This window comes from Mus caroli, chromosome 13, assembly GCF_900094665.2.
Source record: "Mus caroli chromosome 13, CAROLI_EIJ_v1.1, whole genome shotgun sequence".
Taxonomy (NCBI): Eukaryota; Metazoa; Chordata; class Mammalia; order Rodentia; family Muridae; genus Mus; species Mus caroli.
The window spans coordinates 16,472,991-16,497,180 of NC_034582.1; the positions used below are offsets into that span (position 1 = coordinate 16,472,991).

Below are 24,190 nucleotides of genomic sequence, written 5' to 3' on the forward strand. Positions count from 1 at the left end.
AGGCCCTGCTGGGATTTGAACCCAGGATCTCCTGTTTACTAGACAGGCGCTTTAACCAGCTAAGCCACAGAGCCCTTACAAAGAAAGGTGGTTCCTCTTAGAAGAGAGCATAGGTAGGCAGTGTTTCAGGCAAACGAGTCTGAAAATTAAATGATTTCTGTTCCTCGTGTACAGATGACCCGATAACGGTGACAGCTCGGGTTCCTTGGAGATGCTATGTGACATTTTTCCTCTCCAGTTGCTGTGGGCCCTTGAACAGTAGCGGCTGAGTGCCGCTTCACTCTTTCCCACAGTCACTTATGTCTGTGTCCCACATTCGGTTACTTTTCCTTACCAATGCATGTGCAGTCAAAACAATAGACGTGGGCTTTGATTGTCAAGCTCATTACCAAATTAAAAACGTCTTAAGTGCTGAGCCCAGAGTTGAACTGTCAGTATTTCAAAAATAAAAGAGCAAAGGAAGGAAGAAAAGAAGAGAGGGTGAAGGAGGAAAAGAAAGAATTATCGAGTTATTAAATCATTACAAAATCAAACTGTAGCTTTCCTAGGTGAAGATTTGAACATCAACAGACTACATTACACCAACGGTACCGGAGTGTTGTACTAATCATTCGAAATTCCCATATTACAGAGGAATAATCTCACACTAGTAAAAGTCCGATTCACCAAGCCTCAGGATTGAACCTAGAACCTTCTTCAGGTCTTCCCACCATGCTCTCCCAGCAGAGCCACCACAGTCACGTGGAGAAGAGTTTTTCTTTTATTTCTTGTCAGTTTTCTTTTCCCTTCTCAACCCTTTTGTCGTTCTAGGATGCTTGAGATTTGAAAAGTGTTGTTAGTTGTCCAATGCACCCAGCTTCCCCATTCAGAAGGATCTGGAGTCTCTGTTCTACAGTACCGATTAGAGCCCTCCCTGGCAGTGTGGAGGAAAAGGCTGTGGGGAGAGGCAGACAGGAGTCCCAGACACCTTTCTGATTACCCACATCCTAGAAGGCACCGCTCAGAGAGTTAAAGAAACTGAAAGAAATTCTTTAGGAGCATTTTTCTTTTCTTTCTTCCTTTCTTTCTTTCTTTCTTCCTTTCTTTCTCGAGTCAGGGTTTCTCTGTGTAGCCCTGGCTGTCCTGGAACTCACTCAGTAGAACAGGCTGGCCTCGAACTCAGAGATCAGCCTGCCTCTGCCTCCCAAGTGTTGGGATTAAAGTCCTGCACCACCACTCCCAGCGAGGCACATTCTTCTATTAATCTAGTTCTTTAGTTACTCATAATCTTTAAAGATCTTCAGGTTCCCTGGCAATACAGCTTTGATGAAAGATTATATATATAAATATTGCCAGCCTGACTACATGCCACCAAATCTCAAACTCACACACACACACACACACACACACAAACCAGAGAAGTAAAAGTGAACTTTTTTTTTTAAACATCAAAACCAGATCTCTTCAAAAGACTTTTGTCCTAGAACTTACACCTTAGATAGACCAGGATGGCTTCAAACTCGCAATTCCTCTTTCCCTGATGTTTAATTAGTGCAGGATGTTATTGAGATTATTTTGAAGTTCAGTCAGAATCAATGACAGTTCAAAGTGATTGGAGAGCAAAGTGCATGAAACATCTCATGGCACAACTAGAGACACGGATGTTTTCTAAGGAGTTAAGAAACAATAGTTCATGAAAGCATGAAGCAAAATCTACTAACACATAATGGTGGTGAGTGTAAAATTATGAGAGGGACAGAAAAGCTTTTCTTGAATGAGGTTAAGAACTTATGAAAGTGTAAGCAGAAGGTAGTTTGTGGAGATGCTGGAGTGTATCACGTTATTGAATACCTATCATCAACAGCGACTCCATCCTACAGTAGCAAACCAAGCAACTGTCATTTCCCCTTGTCAGATATTAGAACTTGAGAGTCCTTTATCTTTTTCTCAAACCTTGTTTTACACTCAGTTTTCTAAAATATTTCTTCATTTAGGTGATACCCAGAAACAATTTTGCTTCATAAACTGAATTGTATGATCAAAATTGTGTTGGTCCATCAAAGTTCTTGTTGAGATTTAAGAAGCTACCTTGCTCATTTCTATAAACTTGGACTTTTTTTCACGAGGTATAGTGTTTTGTTTAACTTGGCAGATTCTATGTACTTGTTGGGACCTCAAGTTTAGACTGCTAGTAGAGGTCATCCAGAAGGACAAAGCAAGAGCCCCAAGTAAGTGTAGATGTATGGCTACTCCCTCCTCTGAGCTTCCACAAAGGCGTCTCATAGACCATCCTTCCCCTCCTTCCTCTTTCACCTGCTCCTTGTCCTCCCTTTCCAACTTTTCTCCCTCTCTCCCTCCCCTTCCCACTTCTCAACCACTCACAGGAAGGACAGATGGAAGGAGAAAGGTCTTCATAAGATTGAAGACACATACACTGATAAATTCTATTAAGCCATTTTGAACTTTATGTATGAATATATGTTTAAAATTTGTGTATTTCAAGTAATCATATTGCACATGGAAAGTACATAGAATCTGCCAAGTTAAACAAAACACTATACCTCGTGAAAAAAAGTCCAAGTTTATAGAAATGAGCAAGGTAGCTTCTTAAATCTCAAAGAGGTTAACAAATATGCTGCGAAAGTTTGCCAACATGTGAGTAAGCTAAGAACTGCAGGAATCCCAGCTCAGGGTCTTCAGCCTGAAACATGGATTTGTGGGTGGAAGAGATGGTGCTGACCCCAGGGTCTTAGCATGCTCAGCCTGCCTCTCCTGAGCTACACTAGCAACATCAAACCTTGCTTCATAAATACCCCAGCGAGGTTTTTCCATCGCTGAGTTTTCAGAACCTGAAATGTACTGGCTACATAGAGCCTTTGACACACCTTGGTTCTTTCTGAACCTGCTGGACTATGTTCTACCTCGAAGCCAAACCAGGAAACAGTTAACAAGGCTAAGGCAGTATTCTAAGTGCTACACTCTTAGCCCCTAAGTCAGCTCCTAAGATGATGCCTGAAGGGCACTCCCATTGGCCCACCTGACCACATCCCAAGACACAGCAACTTGATACCACTGTATAGATTTGCCCCTTGGAAACGTATTTATGTCTTATGCATTAAAATTTAAAAATAGGTTTAACACAGAGAAAGGGAAAGCATTTATAAAATGTGAATATCAGCAGGAAAATAAAAAGCCCTCAAAAATATAACATTATCAAAATACATTGTATACATGTATGACGGTCAAAACATCATTGAATATATTTTAAAAAATATGACACAATAGAAACAAGAGGGTGAATTCTAGTGAAAATTACGTGCAGCACTTTGACACGATCCCTTTAGATACCATGGAATGGCATTTGGATCCTGAGTTCTATTTAGTACATAATTTTAATTGTGTGTGTGTGTGTGTATGTGTGTTTGTGTGTGTTTGAATGAAGCCAATGTTGCAAACCAGTATTCTCACTGTGAGAGAAGTGTTACACAAAATTTCAACAAAGACAAAGGACATCTCTGTTCTAGGTTTGCTTACTAAAATAACTTAAATAATAAGCTTACTGAAATGAACTATTGTATATCGATTTCTTAGTATGGAGACCTCTAAAAGAAAACCAGTGTTCTGGGAAAATTTGTTGTTTTAAGGGGAACTGGGACAGGGAAAATACAATATAAACCCAGAGCATCATTCCATGCCAGAGTGTAAGGAAGTGAGTAGAAACTAATGGGATGCTTAAAGGTCATAGGGCTTTCTATAGGCTTTAGAGACATCAAGAATGAAACCAGTTATTGAACGATAAAGGACAATGATCTAGAGAATATAAGAACACCCGAGTCTGCATTGGTATGAAAGAGAGAGGAAAAGAAAAAGGAAGGGAAGGGCAAGGTTTTCATAGGATCGTATGCCAATGCACCGTGTAGAAAGAATGCAACAATGGATTGAAAGTTCCTTTTTGTAGTACATTGGGCCAAGGGAGGGCCTCATGAATGTTCTGTAAGCACTCTACCACTGAGCTATATCCCCAGCGTCAGGCAAAATTTATCAGTCGATTATAAAGCTATAGATAAAACCCTGAATTTAAAATGACATATGTAATTTCAAGGAATTTGCCCATAGGTTTCTGATGAAAGTTGAAGCTTGACTGTGAAGGAATGGAGGAGTTTGTGCAACTCAGAACCTCTGTGGTATAGACTTCCAGGCCTCTACCCAGCACACATTTCAGAGTGCAGACCGTCAGAGACAGTGGAGTTTAACACAATGGAGTAATTCAAGGCAGCTCGTAGTTTGTTTTATGTTGTGACAGGATCTCATTCTGTAGTCCAGATTGGTCTGGAACTCAATATGTGGTCCAGACTCCTCCAAACTCAGCAATCCTGTTGCTCCAGCCTCCGGAGTTACCTTCACCATCATGCTTTGAATATTTAGGATATCCTATTTATCGAGCATGACAGAACAGTATTTTTTCCTCAGCCTGAGGAAATTGTCTTAATTTTTTTTTTTTACAGGCTCCGTTTTACTTTTAATGAAGTTCGATATATTAATTAGTGACCGCTTTCCTGGATCGTGTCTTTGATGCCCACTCTCTGCTGCAGACTTTCTGAACCGAGAAACAGAACCTTTGTTTTTGTCTGCGGCTGCGACCGCTGAGCTGAGGTGGCGTTTAGTGACTCGGAGGCGTTCGTACCTGTCGGAGATTCTGGCTGTACGGATCCAGGGTGAAGGTGCTGCAGCCAGGGCCCTTTGAGGAGGCGCAGAAAGAACCTTCTAGGTCTCCTACCCGGTGAAGATGAAGTCTGCGGGTCCCTGCTTTACAGTCAGGTGGGCTTAGATAACCCTTGCCAATGTGAACAAAGAACAGGGTGGGTGTTAACGTTTTCATCTTACAACATTTTCATTGGCATTAGATTTAATCAGACTTCAGTTTGGGGCCTCTGAGTTGAAGAAAATGTTCCAGAATAGGGAGGTGGGAAATCCTTCGGTTCCCTTAATCTGCCTGTGCCTGGAATGCGACTTGGTCACCAGAAGAATCGGTAGTGTGGAGAAAGCTTCTGAAACTCTGTCCGGCGATCCTGAGCTTTGTTGAGGGTCCCAAAAGGAGCTGCTTCCGTGCAGCTGAAACCTGTCTTAGATAGTGCCTTCCCAGAAAACGGAACCGTTATGAAGAGCACGCTGGATGTTTTAAAAGATAGGAATTGTGTGTGACTCCTGTACCACAGAGGGGGATGTAGCTCAGTGGTAGAGCGCATGCTTCGCATGTATGAGGCCCCGGGTTCGATCCCCGGCATCTCCAGACTTTTTTTTTTTCTCAAAATGTATTTTTTGGTCCTTTTAAATTCCTTTCTTATGATAATTTCTTTTCTCCCTCCCCCCTTTTTTTCTTATGATAATTTCTTTAAGCATTTTATATTCGTATGTTTGTTTCGTTTCTATTTGACTATCCAAACACTGCAGCCTTCCTAGAGACAGCTTGAAGGTGGTTGTTGGACAGAAAAAAATCATCCTGTGAGAGGATTCAGAAGAAAGGCTTCTGAATCCTCACCAAGGATACGCTTAGTAAAAAGAGAATGACTCTAACTTATTTTTTGGGAAATTGTGGGACTAGGAGAGGTACTAATAGCATCCATTGCTAATATTCATTGAGAATAGGTCTTCAGGGGTCTCCTGAATAGAGAGTCTCTCACACACTGGAGGTACTTAACAGTTACCATTCGAGTTCTCCCCCTGCCTTTGGTTTTATTAACTGCTTTTGTGCAGGACAGTTGATCATCCTCACTGTGGGAGGTCTAGGGAAAAGATGGTGCTGGACCTCAAGGCCTAGCTTCCCAGAGGCTAAGGTAAAAGGATCAAAAGTTATTAAGTCATGTCTGCCTGAGCAACTTAGAATCAAACTTTAAAGGCTGGGGATTTAGTCCTATCTGGTGAGAGGCTGTAGATTCAAGCCCCAGTAATACCAAGTAATACCACTGTAACAACAAAACACTGCTGTAGGACAACTTGATGCGAACCCCTAAAAGACCTTTCCAGAAACTGCACCACCAACCAAAGAATATACAAGGACATAGGCCCCTCTTCCCCGCATCATATGCAGCAGGCTTGGAGCCTGGTCTTCAAGCAGGTCCCCCAACAGCTGGAGCGGACACTTACCCTGACTCTGTTGCCTGCCTGTGGACCCTGTCCCCTAACTGGGCTGTCTTGGCTGGCCTCAGTGGAAGAGTTTGTGCCTAGTCCTGCAGTGACTTGAGGTGTGAGGATGGTTTGGTACCCAGGGGCGACTTCACCTTACTCACAGATGAAGGGGAAAGAAAAGGGGATGTGTGAGCAGGAGATTGGGAGGAGATGAGGAGCTGCGATGGATTGATCGATCGATAACATTAGTTATATGAAATCCAAGCTCTCACTCACCCTTCCCAACATCCTGAAACCCTGACCTCTGGACTGTGTTTTCAAGTTAAACCAACCACGCCCTTTCTCTCCGATGACTCTCTCGCCATGCAGCTTGTTTTCTCACATTCACAGATGTGCTGTTTCTGGGTTTTTATGTGACCTGTTCCTTATCCATCTGATTTCACTTCAGCAGGGAATGGAGGAGGAGGCACATCGTACAACCTCAGCATCTAGGAAACTGGTGCAGGAGGATCACTGTGACTTTAAGCCCAGCTTGGTCTATAAAGCTACAGAGTGAGAGGGTTTCTCAAATAACAAACAAATAAGCAACGTCAAAAACAACCAACAAACCAACTAATAAAAATCCAGGCACTGGGGAGAAGGCTCAGTGGCCGGCGAGGTGCTTGAGCAGGAGCTGAGCTTGAATTCCATCATATGCATAGTAAAGCCAGACGCTACCACTGACTGGCTAACCGAAAGGCCAAGCTGCAGGTTCGTTCGGTGAGAGACATCTCAAAAACTCAGGTGAGCAAATCAGGACTGCAGAGGCACCCAGCCACCCAGCTTTCTGCAGTGAGTGACTACCAGGTTCTTCCTCTCTCAGGTTCAGATACTACATAAGCCAGCCCCCAAATCCTCCCTGTAACATGTAAGAAAAATAATAAAATAAGGGCCAGTGAGATGTCTTAGCCTGTAAAGGTGCCGACCACTGATCCCAATGACCTGAGTTGGCTTTCCAGGACCCATGCTGTGGAAAGCAAGAACCAACTTTTGCAAATTGTCCCCTGACACAGATTAAATAAATAAATAAATAAATAAATAAAATTTAAAAATAAGGTGGAGTTATAGAGAATGACCTCTGTCCTCCACATACTTATGATTAGGTAGGTACACCGGTGTACACATGGGCACATATGTATACACACCACACACACATGCATACACACACACATGCACAGACAGACAGACAGACAGACACGCACTACTTCACCTAAACAACCTTTCTCTCTCCTTTGCTCTTTCAGTTCAGTGGAGACTTTCAAGGAACTAAAACTGTCTTGAGAACCTGATGACACAAACTTACTGATCAGGCTTACTTAGTGATGCTTGGTCACAGCTTTCAGGAAAAGCTGCTCAGAAGAAGGAGGACCATCCTCCAAAACACATCCATCCAAAGTTCCACCTCTTGACAGAATTTACTATTTGTATTATTATTCTCAGTGCATTTAATATCCTGCCTTTTGCAGAGCATATAGGGACTCTGGGGGAGCATTGTGAACTGTCAGGTGAGTGTGATCAGGCAGCCTGGGCACCACTTGGTGCTACTTAGGAATTTGGAGTTACCTTGTACTCACCAAATCTGTATAGAGTGTGCAATCTCTTCAGAGGACCTTTTGAGGTCTTGCTTTTATGATTTTTAAGATTAAGAGGGAAAGTTGCAACTGTAGCTAACAGTACTGTATTTTTTTAATTAGGTATTTATTTCATTTACATTTCCAATGCTATCCCAAAAGTCCCCCACCCACTCCCCCACCCACCCACTCCCACTTGTTGGCCCTGGCGTTCCCCTGTACTGAGGCAGATAAAGTTTGCACGACCAATGGTCCTCTCTTTTACAGTACTATATTTTAGAAAACATTGAATGGAGAAATCAAGTAAAATGTTCTTTACACACACAGGTGCACACACAAATGCATAAACAATGAACACACAGTTGCACACACAGGTGAAACCAAAAAGAAGCTTTCGGAGATGATGAGTGTGTTAGCTTCCTTGACCATGAGGATGGCTCCAGTGGTGCACACACATGCCCAGACTCATCAATTTGCATACACTCTATAGTTTCAGCTAAGAACCGGATTTGTTTTGTTTTGTCTTTAGAACTACTGAGCATGGAGAGAAGGCTGGGTGGTCAAGAGCACTGGCTGTTCTTCCCGAGGATGGAGGGTTTGATTCCTAACACCATATGGCAGCTAACAACACTCTGTAACTGCGATTCCAGGAAACAGATACCCTCTTCCATCCTCTACTGGACCCGTGTGTCATACATTCTCATCTGTCTGTCTGTCTGTCTGTCTGTCTCATTCTATATGCTTGTGCATGTGTGCTTTATCATGGCTTCTTTTCAGAGAATACAACTTCATTACTGTTATCTCCTTTGCCCCTTTCCCGTGCTTTCTAGGCCTGGAGAGAACTTGTGGCAATTCTGCTCCCTTCGTTTCCCAAGCACCGTGTTACAGATGTTGTGCTGTGCCATACCACAGCAGAACTCTAAAACACAAGGACAGAGACACATTTCTTTAGGGAAGAGATGGGGAAGAAGGGGAAGGGAAAGGAGGAAGGAGAGGGGCGAGGGGGGAGGGGAGGGGCGAGAGGGGAAGGGGAGAGGGGAGGAGGAGAGAGAGAGGGGGAGGGGGGAGAGGCAGAGCTAGCCATGCATGTGGTTTCACATAGATCACGTTCCTTGATATCCAACAGAATATCTAGAATAAAAAATGCTAAAATAATGGTCGTGGATCTTTCCTCCGGTTTTTCTTTTTTTTAATCTCGAAATATTAAGGTCTTTTGTAACGGGGCTTTTGTTTGTTTGTTTGTTTGTTTTCGAGACAGGGTTTCTCTGTGTAGCCCTGGCTGTCCTGGAGCTCACTCAGTAAACCAGGCTGGCCTCGAACTCAGAAATCCGCCTGCCTCTGCCTCCCAAGTGCTGGGATTAAAGGCATTTTGTATCACAGGCTTTGCCTTAAATTTATGGCAATCATCCCGGTTTTGCCACCAATGCTAGGATCACAAGTGAGAGACACCACAGGCAGCCTAGGATATGTGGTGACTGCCCCAGGCATGATCTCCCTAGTGAAATAGTCACCTACAAAAGGAAACAGAAAAGAGTGGTTAATTTAGACCAGTCACTTTTTGGTGGAAAAAAAACAAAACTCTACTCTAACACTGAAATTAAGCCCTCTTGATAAGGAAAAATAGGAGAAGAGCAGAAGGCGCATCCTCTTCCGTCTGAATCCTTAGTTCTGTCTCAGTTTCCCTGGTGTTCCCATTCTCCTGGTCTGCTGAAAGGTCTCTGTGTATACGAGGAAATTTCCTGAACTCTTCAGGCAGGTATAAGATTCGGCTTCCTGAGTGGAACTTTCCAAAAGTGGAAGGGCCACTATGTGTACAGTAGGTAAACCCCAGAGAAAACGAGCTGAGCCGGCGAGGAAGCGCACTCCTGACTGCATCCCTGTCTCCTCTCAAGAGTCACTGAAGAGTCTGAGATTTCGCGTTCTGGGGATTTCATTGGCTTCCTTTGGATAAAGCCTGGAGCGGCGAGGATCGGAGGAAGGGGAATCTAACATCTTGATTCTTAAAACGTTCTCCGTAGCTGAGACAGGGGAGCTGGGTTTTATTGTAGAATCCTGTCCTCCAATGCTCCTATTTTTCATTGTCTTTCGTAGCTCCGGAACAGAATGCAGAGACGGTATGGCAACGGCAGATGAGTGCTTTCTTCCTCTGAGCAATTAATCTTGGCAAACGGTTCCTCATCTTTCCTGGAAGGATCTCTCCTTGGTTCTGTAGAAAGAAAAGAGGATCCCGCACACTTTTAAACTGAGGTCTCCAACCCTAGACTCTTCACATCCCTTATTGTGTATGATGAAAGTGCAGGTTGATCAGAATACCCTTCTTACAAGACCGCTCTTTTTTTTTTTTTATTAAAAAAAATTTTTTTTTTTTTTTTTGGTTTTAATTTTGACGAATAAAAGTACCAAGTCTAGGAAGGATCTTGAATTTTATAAAGATGAGTAGGAAACACTAACCTCTGAGTGGTGGGGATGTAGCTCAGTGGTAGAGCGCATGCTTAGCATGCATGAGGTCCTGGGTTCGATCCCCAGCATCTCCAGGTTTTTGATGAGGTGTGGGGAAGGAAGGTGCGTTCCTTTTTAAGGATTCCAACCCTCTCTTTAGTCTGTTTTGTTAAGCGACGTAGCGGTTCCTACTAATTTGTTACTGCTGTTCGCAAACTCACGGGCTTAGTTAACCGGCTGTATTAGGCGCTGTACTTGCACCAAGCTCGGGGACCCTCTCATGGCGCCAGTGTGGGGTCAGGGAAGATGCATAACTGCACCTCTGAATGCGGAGGGGAGATGTTCTGACTCTTCCCGCTCCCTCACACTGAAAAACCCACCACTTTATAAAAGATGGTGACTGATTTTGTAGCACTACTGTAAGGGGCTTTGTCTAGTGGGCTGTTTGTCTAGGAGATATTCCTCCTTTGAACTTTTGGCTTTACTTGCAACTTAAGACACTGATATTAACAAGTCAAAGGAGTTTAGAAAAGTTTTCTTTATTCTGTCCGCCACCCCACCTCACCCCGTCCCCAGCCAAGCCCAGAGTAAGCCTCACTGGCATTCTTCTTGGTTACAGATGAATCAAGAGCTTTTAAACCTGGAGGTGGAGGGCTGGTGGAGGATTACCAGGTTAGGTTATGGATTAGTCAAGTTCTTGAAGAGAACAATAGAAGCCTACTCTTCCTTCCGTCTGACTACAGCAGTTTTGAGCAATCAGTTATAATAGGGTTTTGTCCTGAAGCGACTTGGCCCTGAGGAAGGAGGACATTAAGGTCTTAGGCTGAGCTTGCTAATCCTTCTGGTTAAATCACCCTGTGCTGCCAACTACTGACCAATATTACAGGTCTGAGAGATGTAACCGTAAGCTACTAACTTCTAAGAACGCTTTAAATAGTTAATTCAAAAATAACCACGGTGTTTATCAGCTTCTCAGGCCACAGACTAAGAGTCCAGAGACCTTTTCCTCGTTAGTGCCTGTCATTTCCATTGGGCTACATCATTCTTCTACAGTCTAACCAGAACTGGCCAGATACAAGGCTTCTTTCTACTCATCAGTTTTAGGGTTTGGGTTTTTTGTTTTTGTTTTTTGCTATTGGTGTTGTTTGTTTTATTGGTGGAAAGGCAGGAGATCAAATCTTGTGCATGCTAGGGAATCACCCCATCTCTGAACTCTTTGCTATATCCCCAGGCCTCTTTTTACTTTTTATTTTGAAACAAGCTATCACTAATTTGCTCGGGCTAGCCTCCAACTTTGGGTTGCCTCTGAGTGTCTGGGATGACAACTCTGGCCACCATTCCTGGTTTGGTAACTAGCTGTGTTGTGGTTACTCCTTACCCACCTTTCACTCCATGCTCCGCCTTCCTTTGATGTCACTTGGAGGCCACCAGCAGAGTGTGACTGTGACGGCCAATCATGGTTGCCAGCTTGACTGAATATATCTCAACTGAAACACAAACTGTTGGGTACTGCTGGGAGGGATTTTCTTAATCAGATTATCAGAAGCATGAAGACCCATGTCAAATCTGGGTGGCGCCTTCTGGTGGCACCCCAGATAAAAGGACTCTGAAGATGGAAACTCTGCTTTTTGCTTGCTTGCCTTCACACTCTATGGCAAGTCTATCTATCCTGTTGCTGAGCTATTCCTTTGCTGGTATTGGAACCAACTTCTTTGGGATTCCAACGTAGACTAAAGAGCAACTGTTCCTTAGGTATCCTCCAGGACTCTAGCACCAGATTGGGACTGCCAAGGCACCCAGCACTTGGGACAGAGGCAGGCAAATCTCTGTGAGTTTAAGGTCATCGTGGTTTATAGTCAGAGTTATACACTGAGACTATATCTTCAAAACAAACAAAATTAAAAATTCATTCACTACTGTTGTTCCAACATATAGGCATTTCTCTGGACACCTACTCTCATATCTAGAGTTTGCATTATGTTGCAATCATATTTCTTAATAAATCCTCCTTCTTCATGAAGGAGTCTAGATCCCAGTTTCACCTTAGCGGGAGTACTAAAGGGGGACACCTATATGGGCAGCGTCAAGAAGTTTTCCTGCAAGTTTCTTCCATTCTTAGCCTGGCTGAGACACCATTGGCCACTAAAATAGTTACAGACATACAAGCAATCCCTAGAAATATTTTAAAATCAAAGGCAGGGAGGTGGTCTCCTTTTTTTTTCTTCCTCTGCTCGAGGCCATAGTCGTTATGAATGGTTGTGAGCCACCAGGTGGTTGCTGGGATTTGAATTCATGACCTGCAGAAGAGGAGTCAGTTCTCTCAAACACTTAGCCATCTCACCAGCTCCTCTTCCCTCTCCTCTTCTTCCTCTTCCTCTTTCTTCTGGAGTAAAACGTTATGTGGAGAAGAAGTATCAGAGGCAGCAGGAGTGGGGATGAAGTCTGAGATGAAACCCTTTGCTGCTCTGGGACACCCTGAGTTTTTTCAGCAACCTCCACTCAGGTGAAGCCTGAATGGCCATGGACTCTAACCCTCTGAGACTGTAAGTTCTAAATAAACTTTCTTCTGTAAGTTGCCTTGGTCATGGATGTCTTGGCACAGCAACAGAAAGTAGCTAAGAGAGGCTCCCAGCTAGTCTGCTTTAGAAAGGCACATGATGCTATCTGGTCTTCAGCTGCATCAGATCTCCTTCACCACTGGACCCTTGTTCTTCTGAAGTAGAATTAGGTACAGAAGGCTAATTATTAGGTATGGATTTGTTGTTTACTTGGGGATTTACTTAAAGCACTGCTTGCACTGTGTATTTGTCAAGCATGACTTCACTTGCTACCTGGACCAGAATGACCCGGAGAAATAGCCAATCAGAAATGGGCTGATTACCACATACACATCTGTACAATGTTGCTTGCTTGCCCACCTCACCTTGTGGTTTTAGAGTCTAAAATGAGAAAGCCAACTGGATCCGGATGGAGGCCTTTTAGGACTGTCCTGGCTTTGGTCCCCAAAGTGACATCTCCCCTCTTCCACTCTCTTTGGTGTCAGAGTGCTTACTCCTGAAGGACTCCCGCAACATTTCCTCTGCAAGAAACAAAGCATCCCAGTGTCTGTCCAGCTCCTGTTTGCCCCAGTGTTGTCTCTATGGAGGTACTGCCATCTTCATGTGATTTTTTTTCACATGAATCTTGTCAGGCAGTGTGATGGTTGGTCCTCAGCTGGTGATGCTGTTTGGGAGGTTTAAGAGGTGTGGCCTTGGTGGAGGAAGTGTGTCACTGAGGTTGGGCTTTGAGCTTTCAAAGGCCACACAGCATTCCCAGTTCAAGATATAAGCCTTTAGCTTCTGCTGGGGTGGCAGTGCCTGCCTGATGTGAGCTCTAGGACTCTTATTCTTCTGGACTTAGTTTAAAAGGAGAAGCAAGCTGAGCCTGAGCATTGGTTTCCCTCTGCTTTTTGACTGCAGATACAGGGGGACTTCAGCCTCTGCCCTCATGATTTCCCATCCTGATGGACTCTGTACCCTCCAACTGTGAGTCACAGTAAACTTTTCTTTTCTTTTTTTTTTTTTTTTTTTTTAAAGATTTATTTATCTATTATATGTAAGTACACTGTAGCTGTCCTCAGACACCCCAGAAGAGGGCGCCAGATCTCGTTACGGACGGTTGTGAGCCACCATGTGGTTGCTGGGAGTTGAACTCTGGACCTTCAGGAAGAGCAGTCGGTCCTCTTACCCACTGAGCCATCTCACCAGCCCCCACAGTAAACTTTTCTTGTCACTGACAAAATACTTGGCTCAAACAAGCTAAGGCAGGAAAGATTTGTTTCAAAGAGGGTAGTCCATTCTGGTGGTTGGTTCCATGGTGAAGAGCATGTGAAACTGCTCACATTTGAGCAGATGAGGAGAAGGAGATAGGGGATAGTCTGCCTTTAGCTGTTCTCTAAAACTCCTAATGGGAAACCTAAGCCTAGAGGATGGTGCCACCCACATTTGAGGTGGGTCTTCTTTCCTTACCTCTCTGAAAATGCCCCTCTCTAAAGCACAGGGGGCCTTAGTCCAAATCAAGTTGACAACCAAAATGAACTATCCCAGATGCTGTTTGATCAGCTAAATTATTCACACACAAAAGAAAAAAATGGACCTTACGCCATTAGTACAAACGAACTAAAAACGAGCCATAGACCTACATTCAAGAATTAGAGCTTTATTGATAGTCCAGAGATGCTCGGAAGATACACATAAAGTTAAATATTAATAATACACGTTTTGTACAAATACTCGAGTGCCCGCTGACTTTGGCGCCGGCGGGGTCTTGGAGCCTCTCTGTAAAACAGTAAGTACTGCATTCAGCTTCTCCAGAATTTAGTTTGTCCAAGAGAGGGTCCAATGAGGAGCATTGCAGAGCAACCACAAAAACGAGGAAGGCAGAAGGTAAGGAGCAGTTCCGGGACTCCTTCCTACGGCTGTAGGTTATCTAATCCCAGTTATCTAACCCTAACCCTAACCCAAGTCTTGCTACTCATCTCAGAGCTTTCCTATGAGCCAAAAGGACAGCGATGGACGCTGGGTTTTGCATCTTAGAAGCATGGAGCGAGCGCCACAGAAAGGCCTTCTGGTTTGCAGCTTTTTGCAGTTGAGTCGACTCTGTTTGAAAACAAAGCGTTGGGTTTTGGTTTTCAATACTCAAAAGTACGATTTTCTATCCTGCCAAGTAATGCCATTGATTTTGGTAAAACTTTTGACTGTTATGTTTTGAGACTAGCGCTTAATGAACATCCAGGCACTGGCGATTCTGAATTACCACAACTGGAAACAGGTCCAGCGTCTCTCGGAGCAATAATCTCACGGAATCCCTTCGGGTCTCGGCTTCTTCGCATCCGGGGACTCTCTCAGTGCATTTTCCAAATAGTTGAGTGTGCTCAAGGGTCGTTGGCTCTAAAGGGGTCTTTTTATTTTGGTAACAGTGTTTATCTATCTGAACAATACGTGCACAATAATTTAACAAAGCAGCTCACCAGTCAACTCCAATTTGAGCCAAAATTAGGAAGGGTCTTCCAGGTGGCTCCGTGGCTTAGTTGGCTAAAGCGCCTGTCTCGTAAACAGGAGATCCTGGGTTCGAATCCCAGTGGGGCCTGGTTAGTACTTTTGAAACCACCAGATTCTTAGCCTGAAATCATTTTTAGTTTTATCACTTGGGATTTCAGTTTCTTTGACCATTACTTCCACTTCCTCCAAGACAACTACTTCAACCTTTCTAATGATCTAGCACAGGTCTAAGAGAATTTCTAACAGAAAATTGGAAATGTTTCAATTTAATTCATATAAAATATTCTACTGACTTCTCAAACTCTAAGCAGTCTTCCTTAAACCACAATAGATGAAAAAATACTCAGAGCTTACTGGACACTTTCCAAAGTGCATTTTGTGTCTTTTCTCTACAGGAGTACTCATTAAAGTAAGCATTACTATGCACACTTGCAGGGGAAGCGTTAATCAGCCTTGCAGAAGGTTCAGTGGGAAGGCACCGGCTCTTTCCAGGAACTGTTGTTCACATCTTTTTTTCCTCTTCCTCCTTCCTTCCCTCCCTTCCTCTTTCTATTTCTTCTTTTTCATTGATGCTGACTTGGTGATCAGACTCAGGTCCTTCTACATTCTAGGTGAATTCTCTGCCAAGGAGCTATGTGTCCATCTCCGGTGTTTTCTTAGTTACCTTCTCAGACACTACAATACCACTATGTAGAAACACTATCATCTCGTTAAAGCACATTTCATGTTCTTCACCTTCAATGGGTTCATAAGTTCAGTTTCTCAGTGGAGTCTTTTGGATTTTCTCTATGTAAAATCATCTCATTAGCAAAGCCAGATAACTTCTCTCTGTCTCTCTCTGTCTCTGTCTCTCTCTTTCCTTCTTTTTTTTTTCTTTTTTGTTTGTTTTTTAGTAAAAATTGTGGTACTAGGGATTGAAAGACAATTTTACTTCTTTCTTTCCTTCCTAACAGGATTCTTTTTTAATATTTTTCCCTCTTGTCTGACTATTAGAGGCTGAGACTATGCTAAAAAGAACTGGTGAGAGAAAGCTCATGCCTTGACCTTGACACAGGGAATAGTTTTTTAAGCTTTCCTCATTGAGTGTGACATTCACAAAGGGTGTGTCATCTATAGCCTTTACTGTGTTGAATGAAGCTCATTTCTGCTACCTGTAATTTGTTGATAAGTGTTTGTTTGTTTGTTTGTTGTTTAATCATGCAAGGGCATTGTGGTGGTTTGAAGATGCTTGGCCTACAAGGAGTGGTGCTATTAAGAGATATGGCCTTGTTGGAGTAGGGTGACCTTGTTGGAGGCAGTGTGTCACTGTGGTGGTGGGCTCTGGAGGTCTCCTCCTATGCTCAGGCTCCACTCATTTTGGAAGAGCGCCACCTCCTGGCTACCTGAGGATGCCAGTCTCTCCTTGTCATCAAATCAAGATGCAAAACTCTCAGCTCCTTCTCCAGCACCATGTCTGCCTACATGCTGCCATGTTTCCTGCTATGATGATAATGGACTGAACCTCAGAAACTGTAAGCCAGTCTAGTTAAATGTTTTGCCTTTATAAGGGTTGCCTTGGTCATGGTGTCTCTTCATAACAATGGAAGCCCAAACTAAGACAGACGTTGAATTCCATTGAGTGGTTTTGCTTGCTTATGTGGAGATTGATTGTAAGATCCTTTATCATTATTTTATTATTGTGTCATTCCCTTTGTTGTTTAGGACAAGTTTGAAGGTATACTTTCATTTCTCCAGGAAATTAGCTACCAATAATTTGTCTAGACGTCTGTTCCTGACATCTTTGAAAAGCTGATCACATTCTAAATTCTGAGCTGAGTTTCTTTGAGTAAAGTATCAAAATTCATACCCAATAATGTTAAACAAGCAAGAGGGCTGCATTCAAGGGTACTGCAATAAGAGGGAGAAAGATTGAACTTAGAGCCCAATATAACAGGAGCAGATGGGGATTCACAGCCAATGGGAGGGTGAGAGCTATTAGACAGAAAATTCCCAAGATGATTTTGAGCCCATACCAAGGTTAGAGAAAGAGAGGACTGCTTAGATATCAACAGCACTTGGGCCTGGACTGGCTTAGCTAGATTCTTATTGAAATTTGGCTGAAGATGATGAGACCTAGTTGAGAAGAGGGCTCAAAGAAGCCTAATTAAAGTTTGGCCAAGACTGCATCCTTGTAACCATGCTGTTTCCATTTTGTTCCCAAGGGAGTCTCTCAGCTTCCCAAAGGAATAGGGAAACTCTTGGGGCGCCTGAGTCAGTGAGAGAAGCATCCCTGTGTGTCCCAGGCTCTCTGTGGCTGTTCTGCACCACGTAAAGTCCGGGCTTTTCTATCACATCACTTTGGAGGCTTTTTGATAAAGTCTGAGTTGTTAGATTTGAACTAAGGCAGTGGGCACCTGATAAATGTGATCGTAAGAATCACAACGTTAAATTATTTTTAACTTTGAAAACCGACCCTTCTGTTTCTGTCATTTCATAAAGTTCCGGGAAGATGTTTGGCCTTTCGAATCTGCTTGAAGAGTTACTTTGTTAGGAAGGAAAGCAGTGCAGGGGCCCCTCAGGACACCATAGGCTGGCTGGCTGGATTGGTCGCAAGAATGCCTGCAGTTATAAGCATCATGCATGCATGGCAAGGGGCAGAGGGATGCTCTTAGGATTCAGGAAAGGAAAGTTGTTTGAGGGACAGCTCATCCAGAGTGAAGACAGGACCACTTCTGCACCTCCACTAAGGCAACAGCAGGAAAAAGGGTCATCTCCTCCTCCGGTTAGAGTGATACCTTAGCAGGCCACACAAAGTAAGTACCACCATGACAGGAATCCTGGCGATTTGTTTTTACAAGGTTAGAAACAACTTGTTACAGTTTCTCTTTGTAACCCCTGGGAACTCATAATATCAGCTAATGTAGTATCTATGGATTAATGGGCAATTGGACTGTGAAATAGGACTCAACTTGATTTCCTGTTACATATGAAAAAAATAAAACATAAAGGAAGAACATGATCATCAGACTTAATAAGTCATTTCTATTCATTTATTTACTTACTTATTTCATATATTTAAGTTTGCTGTCTTCAGAAACACCAGAAGAGAGCATCGGATCCCCATTACAGATAATTGTAAGCCACCATGGGGCTGCTGGGAATCGAACTCAGGACCTCTCAAAAAACAGCCAGTGCTCCAAACCTCTGAGCCATCTCCACAACCTAGCATGTTATGTTTAAAGTTTGCAAATGTGATGGCCCATTGCTTGTACCCCTAGAATTTGGGAAATGGAGGCCAGAGTAGCCTACAGAAAACCTGGTCTCAAATCAAAACAAGCAAAATAAACTAAAGCATAAAAACCCAGGAGATATTTGTTTCTTCCTAATTTAGTTGCTATCCTGCTGAGAGAATTCTTTCCTTTCCGAATGAGGCCGTATCAGCTCATTCCTAGTTTACATTGCAAGTTCAGGTTGTTTCTTCAGGAGAACTACTTGTCAGAAATGCGGTGAGGTGTTTGTTTAGAAGGAATGCTGTGTCAGCAGCATCTTCAGCTGGGGAACCTCGGAGAGGTTCAGTTTCAGGGCCGGCCGTGTGTACAGGCATCACAGGTCTTGTCCCGGCTCCAGCCGGTGGGAGATTTTATTTTATTTTATTTTACGTGGGGACAGGAAAAAGACAAAGAGAAAACATGAGGGAGCAGGGCTGAGGAGGGCAGGGCAGTCTGAAAAAGGCTTTTCTACAGCTGTTGGGACTTCTCTACCTCAGAAGGAATTTTTCTCCAGGGCTTGTTACCTCTGTGTCTGTGTTTTGAGTCAAATGTCACATAGAGTAGAGGAACAAGTTTTTCCACTTTTAGACCTCAGGTGGGAAATTATAAAAAGTCCTTTATAAAAGAGCCTTTAAAGGTCCCACCGAGATTTGAACTCAGATTGCTGGATTCAAAGTCCAGAGTGCTAACCATTACACCATGGGACCCACAAAAGATAATGAATATGTAACCAGAGTTGTGGAACTTTCTATGCACTGAAGGCCAAGGCTTCAATTTTGACAAGGATTTTGGGGGGAGGGGGAGGTGGGAGGAGGTAACACGTTAATTAATGAGAAAGGTTAATTAATTAGAGAGAAATTGCCGTCTTTCTCTTACACAATTTAAGGCCCGTGTAAGAGAAAGGATAGACAGACACCAACAGAGAATCAGATGCAGCCAAATATGATGTATAAGGATAAAACTGGAGCAAAGATTTCCTGCCTCAGGTGATTTGCACTATAATACACTTATTCAGATTTTACAAAACCACACTTTACTTAGAGAGACCTCTACTAAAGCTACGGAAAGGACCCCTCTGATGAGAAATTTTGACAATTTAACACTTGATAAATATCATTCTAACTTATGATTTAACCATGAATATAAAAATACTCTCCCTGTGCTGGAGGGATAGTCAACAGTTAAGAATACTGGCAGCTCTTTCAGAGGACCGGGGTTCAGTTCCCAGCCCCCAAATCATGCAGCTCCCTACCACCTAAAACTCCAGAACCAGGGGCTCTGACGTCCTCTGGTCTCCAAGGACACTGGCACACAGGTGATAACATTCAGACAAGCAGACAGGCACGCACACATACACATATAAATCACAAACTGAATTTAAATATAATCTAAGTTGGTTTCCCCTCCCCCGAAAAATGTCCAGAAATATTTTCAAAATTATGTCCAAGAGTAGTCATTGTGTCCTACAAACTTGGATTAATGCAAGTCTACTTAACTGCTATTAAAAAAGAATGTGATAGTCGTGTGTGCTACTTGGAAGTTTGGAGAACAGGGGTTTAAGTTAAACAAACAAGACACTGTTATCGTTGACGTGTTGAGGACAGTGTATCGGACAGTTCCTCGAAAGAGGGTGTGTCTGCCACTCATGATTACTTGAGTGCTGCAGATCCAGAGCCCAATTACAGTCCATCCTGAGTCATCTGCAGCCCTCTAAATAGCTATTGCTTGCCCACCTGTGTTGTGGACTAACAGATAAAAATCAATTGGCATCTATTAACTTACTAAAACCTTATTTCGACAAACTGAAGAACTAAGAATGCCCTCTCAGACAACATCTGGGGCTTGTAACTCACATTTCTCCACTCAGCTGTAACCCACCTTTCTGATGTTTCTGTGGATGCATTCGAAAAGTGCGCTGACGTAGAACTTTCTTCGTTCTGTTACTATAGTCATGAAACGAAATTGCTCCACACTGGAAACTTGGTAATCTAAATACCGTGTTCCAGGGCTGTGATCACACATAACTAACTTCAGAATGAATTATCTCAGTGTTTTTAAGGCGGGAGCTGTGATTTGTTCCTTTGTTTCTTGTCAGTATGGCATTACGTGTAGTAAGTCATGATATATGAAATGTATATTCACTTGAAGCTAGGTTGGAAGGATTTATACCAAATTCTTGGCTTCATCCCAGAGAGGAAGTAACTTTTCATCTTTTGCTGTGCCTGTGGTATTTGCCTTTCGTAGTTTTTTGCTAGTATATATCAATTTAGTAATTACAATTTAAAAAAATCTACAAAACCCAAATATCCCTCAGTAAGAGACTTTCTACTGGCTGTCCTGGAACTCACTTTGTAGACCAGGCTGGCCTCGAACTCAGAAATCCACCTGCCTCTGTTTCCCAAGTGCTGGGATTAAAGGCGCGCGCCACCACGCCCGGCGGAGACTTTCTTATAAATCACTCTCAATCTATATTGACTGCAAATTATGGCTGTGATTACAATATGCAGAGTGCGAAGGAGCCAGAAGAATGCTAAGGCTGAGGGCAGCAGCACATTAACTGTGGTCAGGAAAAGGAAGCGGAGGCTCTGTCTCATTCCTGATGATCTGAAGACTTGAACAAAATACTTAAATATAGTTGAATTAGTGACCATTCAGCCCCAGACCTCATAAGAATCTATTTAAATATTCTGATTACACAAAACTTCTCAAATTAGAAATGCCAAAATATGAACAATCAAATAGAGACTGAAGAAGAAAGAAAAAGAGGACAGATAAGTTCATCAGCATTTCTCAGACATCTTTTTGTCTACTGATTACTCCTAAGATCTGTGGTAAGATGGGATGAGGCAGGGAAAGTGGACGCAAGGCTAGAATGTGGGAGGAGTCTTGTGCTCCCATCTTCTGGCTGACACTGGTAGCCTACAACCCTTTCTTCTTGTAGGTTAGATCCATCTACCCTAGAGCTGCCAGACTTGAACACCATCAAATACTTTTCCTGGAAGGGCACACTGCCAGGAGAACCACAAACCATAGGAGGATTTTCTGGTAACCACAATAGTGATTCAAAGAACATCTGTCAGGGGAAGCAAAGCAAAGACAGGCACAGCTCTGAACCGTTACCTGCAGCACTGAAGAAAACTATTAATATTTTACTGACCTTGACTCAGACAAAACAGGATCCTTGGCCTTATCACAGAATAGAAGATGCTGTGAGGTACCATGTAGGTGCTAGGATCTGAACCTGAGCTATCTGGAAGGGTTGTGAGTGCTCTTAATCACTTAGCCACCTTTCAGACCCTTTTGGTACCTGTTCTTGATAGGTGATTGATGTGAGTGGGTCCAACCCATTGTGGGTGGTACCACTTTTGGGCAGGTGGTCCTGGGGTCTATAAGAAAACGGGCTGAACAAGTCAGCAAACAGCATTTTAATGGCATTTGCTTAAGTTCCTGTCTCTAGTTCCTGCCCTGACTCCCCTCAGTGATGGACTGTTACCTGGAAATATAAGCTGAAATGAACCCTTTCCTCCTCACGTTGTATTGTTTGTGATGTTTCATCACATCAGTAGAAAGTGTACCTAAGACAGCTCAGGCTGGTAGGTACCTGCTAACTCGAGCCAGCAGCCCCTGGGCTGAAAAGGCAGAGGCAGAAAGGCTGCTAGAAATTTGAGGCAATCCAGGGTTACATAGCAAGACCCTGTCTTAAAGTAATAAACAAGTAAGTTAAAAGTAAGTAAGAACGAATGGCCTACAGTTACGCAGACCACTATGGGTTAAGTTTAAGATGTGTAATTTTTTAAAAAGTCAGGTTGTAGGAGGATACAAAAGTATTGTTTCTTTTATATACGAATTGTAAATGGCGGCATAGATTAGAGATTCTATAGAATAGAAACTTAAAGAGAAAGCGCTCACAATGTGGTTGCAGAATTTTGAAGAGACCTTAGCATAGTAGAGGAAGAAGGATGGCCATTGGCAGAGCCACTAAGTCTGTACTCTGCTCATAGGATGGGTGATGTCTACAGGGAGTTTATCCGTGCACCGTGTCGAGGGACTTGCACATCTATTCTGTTATGTGATCTCAATGTTTAAAATTTAAGCGACTCAGTTAATCTTTTGTTCAGAGCTGACAGGGATTATCTGGAAAGTCAAACAGATAAGGAAAAAGGATATCACAGAAGAATTAAAGTAACGGAGGAAAGACTGAAGAGTTCTGCCACCTGCTCATGAGAGAGTGGGGAGAACAGGTGAGTGCAAGCTTCTAGATCAACGGTAAGAATGTTCTGGAGCTGATAGCAAGCCCTGACTCTTCATGTTAAAAGCAATGCCAAAGCAAGAGAGAGAAACTAACATACAAACACAGCTCTCCGTGGCAAAGAGATGCTCGAGAAGCGGTAAAGAGAAACAGCGACCAGCAAGTGATTCAGGGCAGAATGAAGTGTTTGAGAATCTTCATGAGAGACTTTTATTGAAACAACTGCCTCCAAAAGCATCTTATTTATTCTGTGGGACTCCCTGGGACCATGGAGATCAGTGACTTGGTCATATTAGGTTGACTTTCTTTCTTTCTTTCTCTCTCTCTCTCTCTCTCTCTCTCTCTCTCTCTCTCTCTCTCTTTCTTTCTTATAGCTTTGTCAAAGTATTTTTCCACTTGAGTGTCTGCAGCAGTCGTTGAAGAAACCTCCACAGGGCTACAGAGCGAGGTCCCTTACTCCCGGCCTCAGCCTCCTGACTGCTGGGATTATAGATAAGCAACACCATCATCTGCAGAATTCAGTTAACCTTTATAAAATGGATGCTCGCGTGTTCAATAGTACAAGTTTAAAAAATCACAACACCTAGCGTTTTCAACACACACAGGGAGAGAAACACAGGAAAGAAACCCAACAACGCATTTTTTCTGAGTTTTGCACACAGAACCCCCGGCTGCTCGTCGGAGTAGACCATTGCCAGAGCATTTGCTCCCTCTTCCTGGGTGAGATTACTCTGCCCACCGCACTACCGTCGGCTGAGCCAGTTAGACTCAAGCTGGGATAAAGAAATGTAAGCCGCACTGGTATAGCAGTGCTGGATGGAAACTGTAGACTATCTTCATTCTGTCCTGCTGTAAGCAACCCTTTGGGTCCCTCTGGTGACCACTCGAAAGTTACTGTGCGTTTATCGTTATCCTAATTCTGAAAATATGGCCTTTCTATACATTAGCTGACTTGATGAAGGGGTCACATAATCTTGGGTTGTAAGAGTAATTAGGGGATTTTTAGAATGAAAAGATACGTCAGGATTTAAAAAAGTAACCAGCCGAATTTTCCCAACGTTTGAAGATAGAGACAGACGGTGTTACGGCTCACACCTGTAACCCCAGCGCTCGGGACAGAAGAATTGCCCTGAATTGAAGGCGAGTCTGTGCTACAAAACTGAGATCGTATCTCAAACAAAACAAGGCGAAAAGAAGTTAATTAGTTAAACATGCAAACAACCGCGATCAAAGGGGGAAATGATAGTAAATGTCCCCTTGGTCCCAAAGACTCTGGTGGGAGGATTCACAAGTCAGAAAGTGGGTTTCTGCAGGCATAGGACCCGTCCTGTGCCGTGTCCCTCTCCTTTCCCCGACTCGCTCAGTGGGAGCAGGGACCCTGTGCGACAGGAATCGAATGAAGGCTGAGCACTTTCACAGACAATTGATATTCTTTGTCTTTTCGAGAGCGTTCCACGTGAGTAATACACAATAAATTGAAATTAAATATACAGTTGTAAA

General features: G+C 43.2%; 5 non-coding genes across 5 annotated transcripts; 3 read left to right on the top strand and 2 right to left on the bottom strand.

Annotated features, from left to right (window-relative positions):
- Trnat-agu lies at positions 1 to 74 on the bottom strand. Its single transcript has one exon. It is a non-coding gene; the product is annotated as a tRNA-Thr (tRNA).
- A 5,123-nt stretch (positions 75 to 5,197) lies between these two features.
- On the top strand, positions 5,198 to 5,269 carry Trnaa-cgc. Its single transcript has one exon. It is a non-coding gene; the product is annotated as a tRNA-Ala (tRNA).
- Positions 5,270 to 10,177: 4,908 nt separating this feature from the next.
- Positions 10,178 to 10,249, top strand: Trnaa-agc. Its single transcript has one exon. It is a non-coding gene; the product is annotated as a tRNA-Ala (tRNA).
- A 4,958-nt stretch (positions 10,250 to 15,207) lies between these two features.
- On the top strand, positions 15,208 to 15,281 carry Trnat-cgu. The gene has a single exon. It is a non-coding gene; the product is annotated as a tRNA-Thr (tRNA).
- Positions 15,282 to 19,076: 3,795 nt separating this feature from the next.
- On the bottom strand, positions 19,077 to 19,148 carry Trnaq-uug. The gene has a single exon. It is a non-coding gene; the product is annotated as a tRNA-Gln (tRNA).
- Positions 19,149 to 24,190: the final 5,042 nt, after the last annotated feature.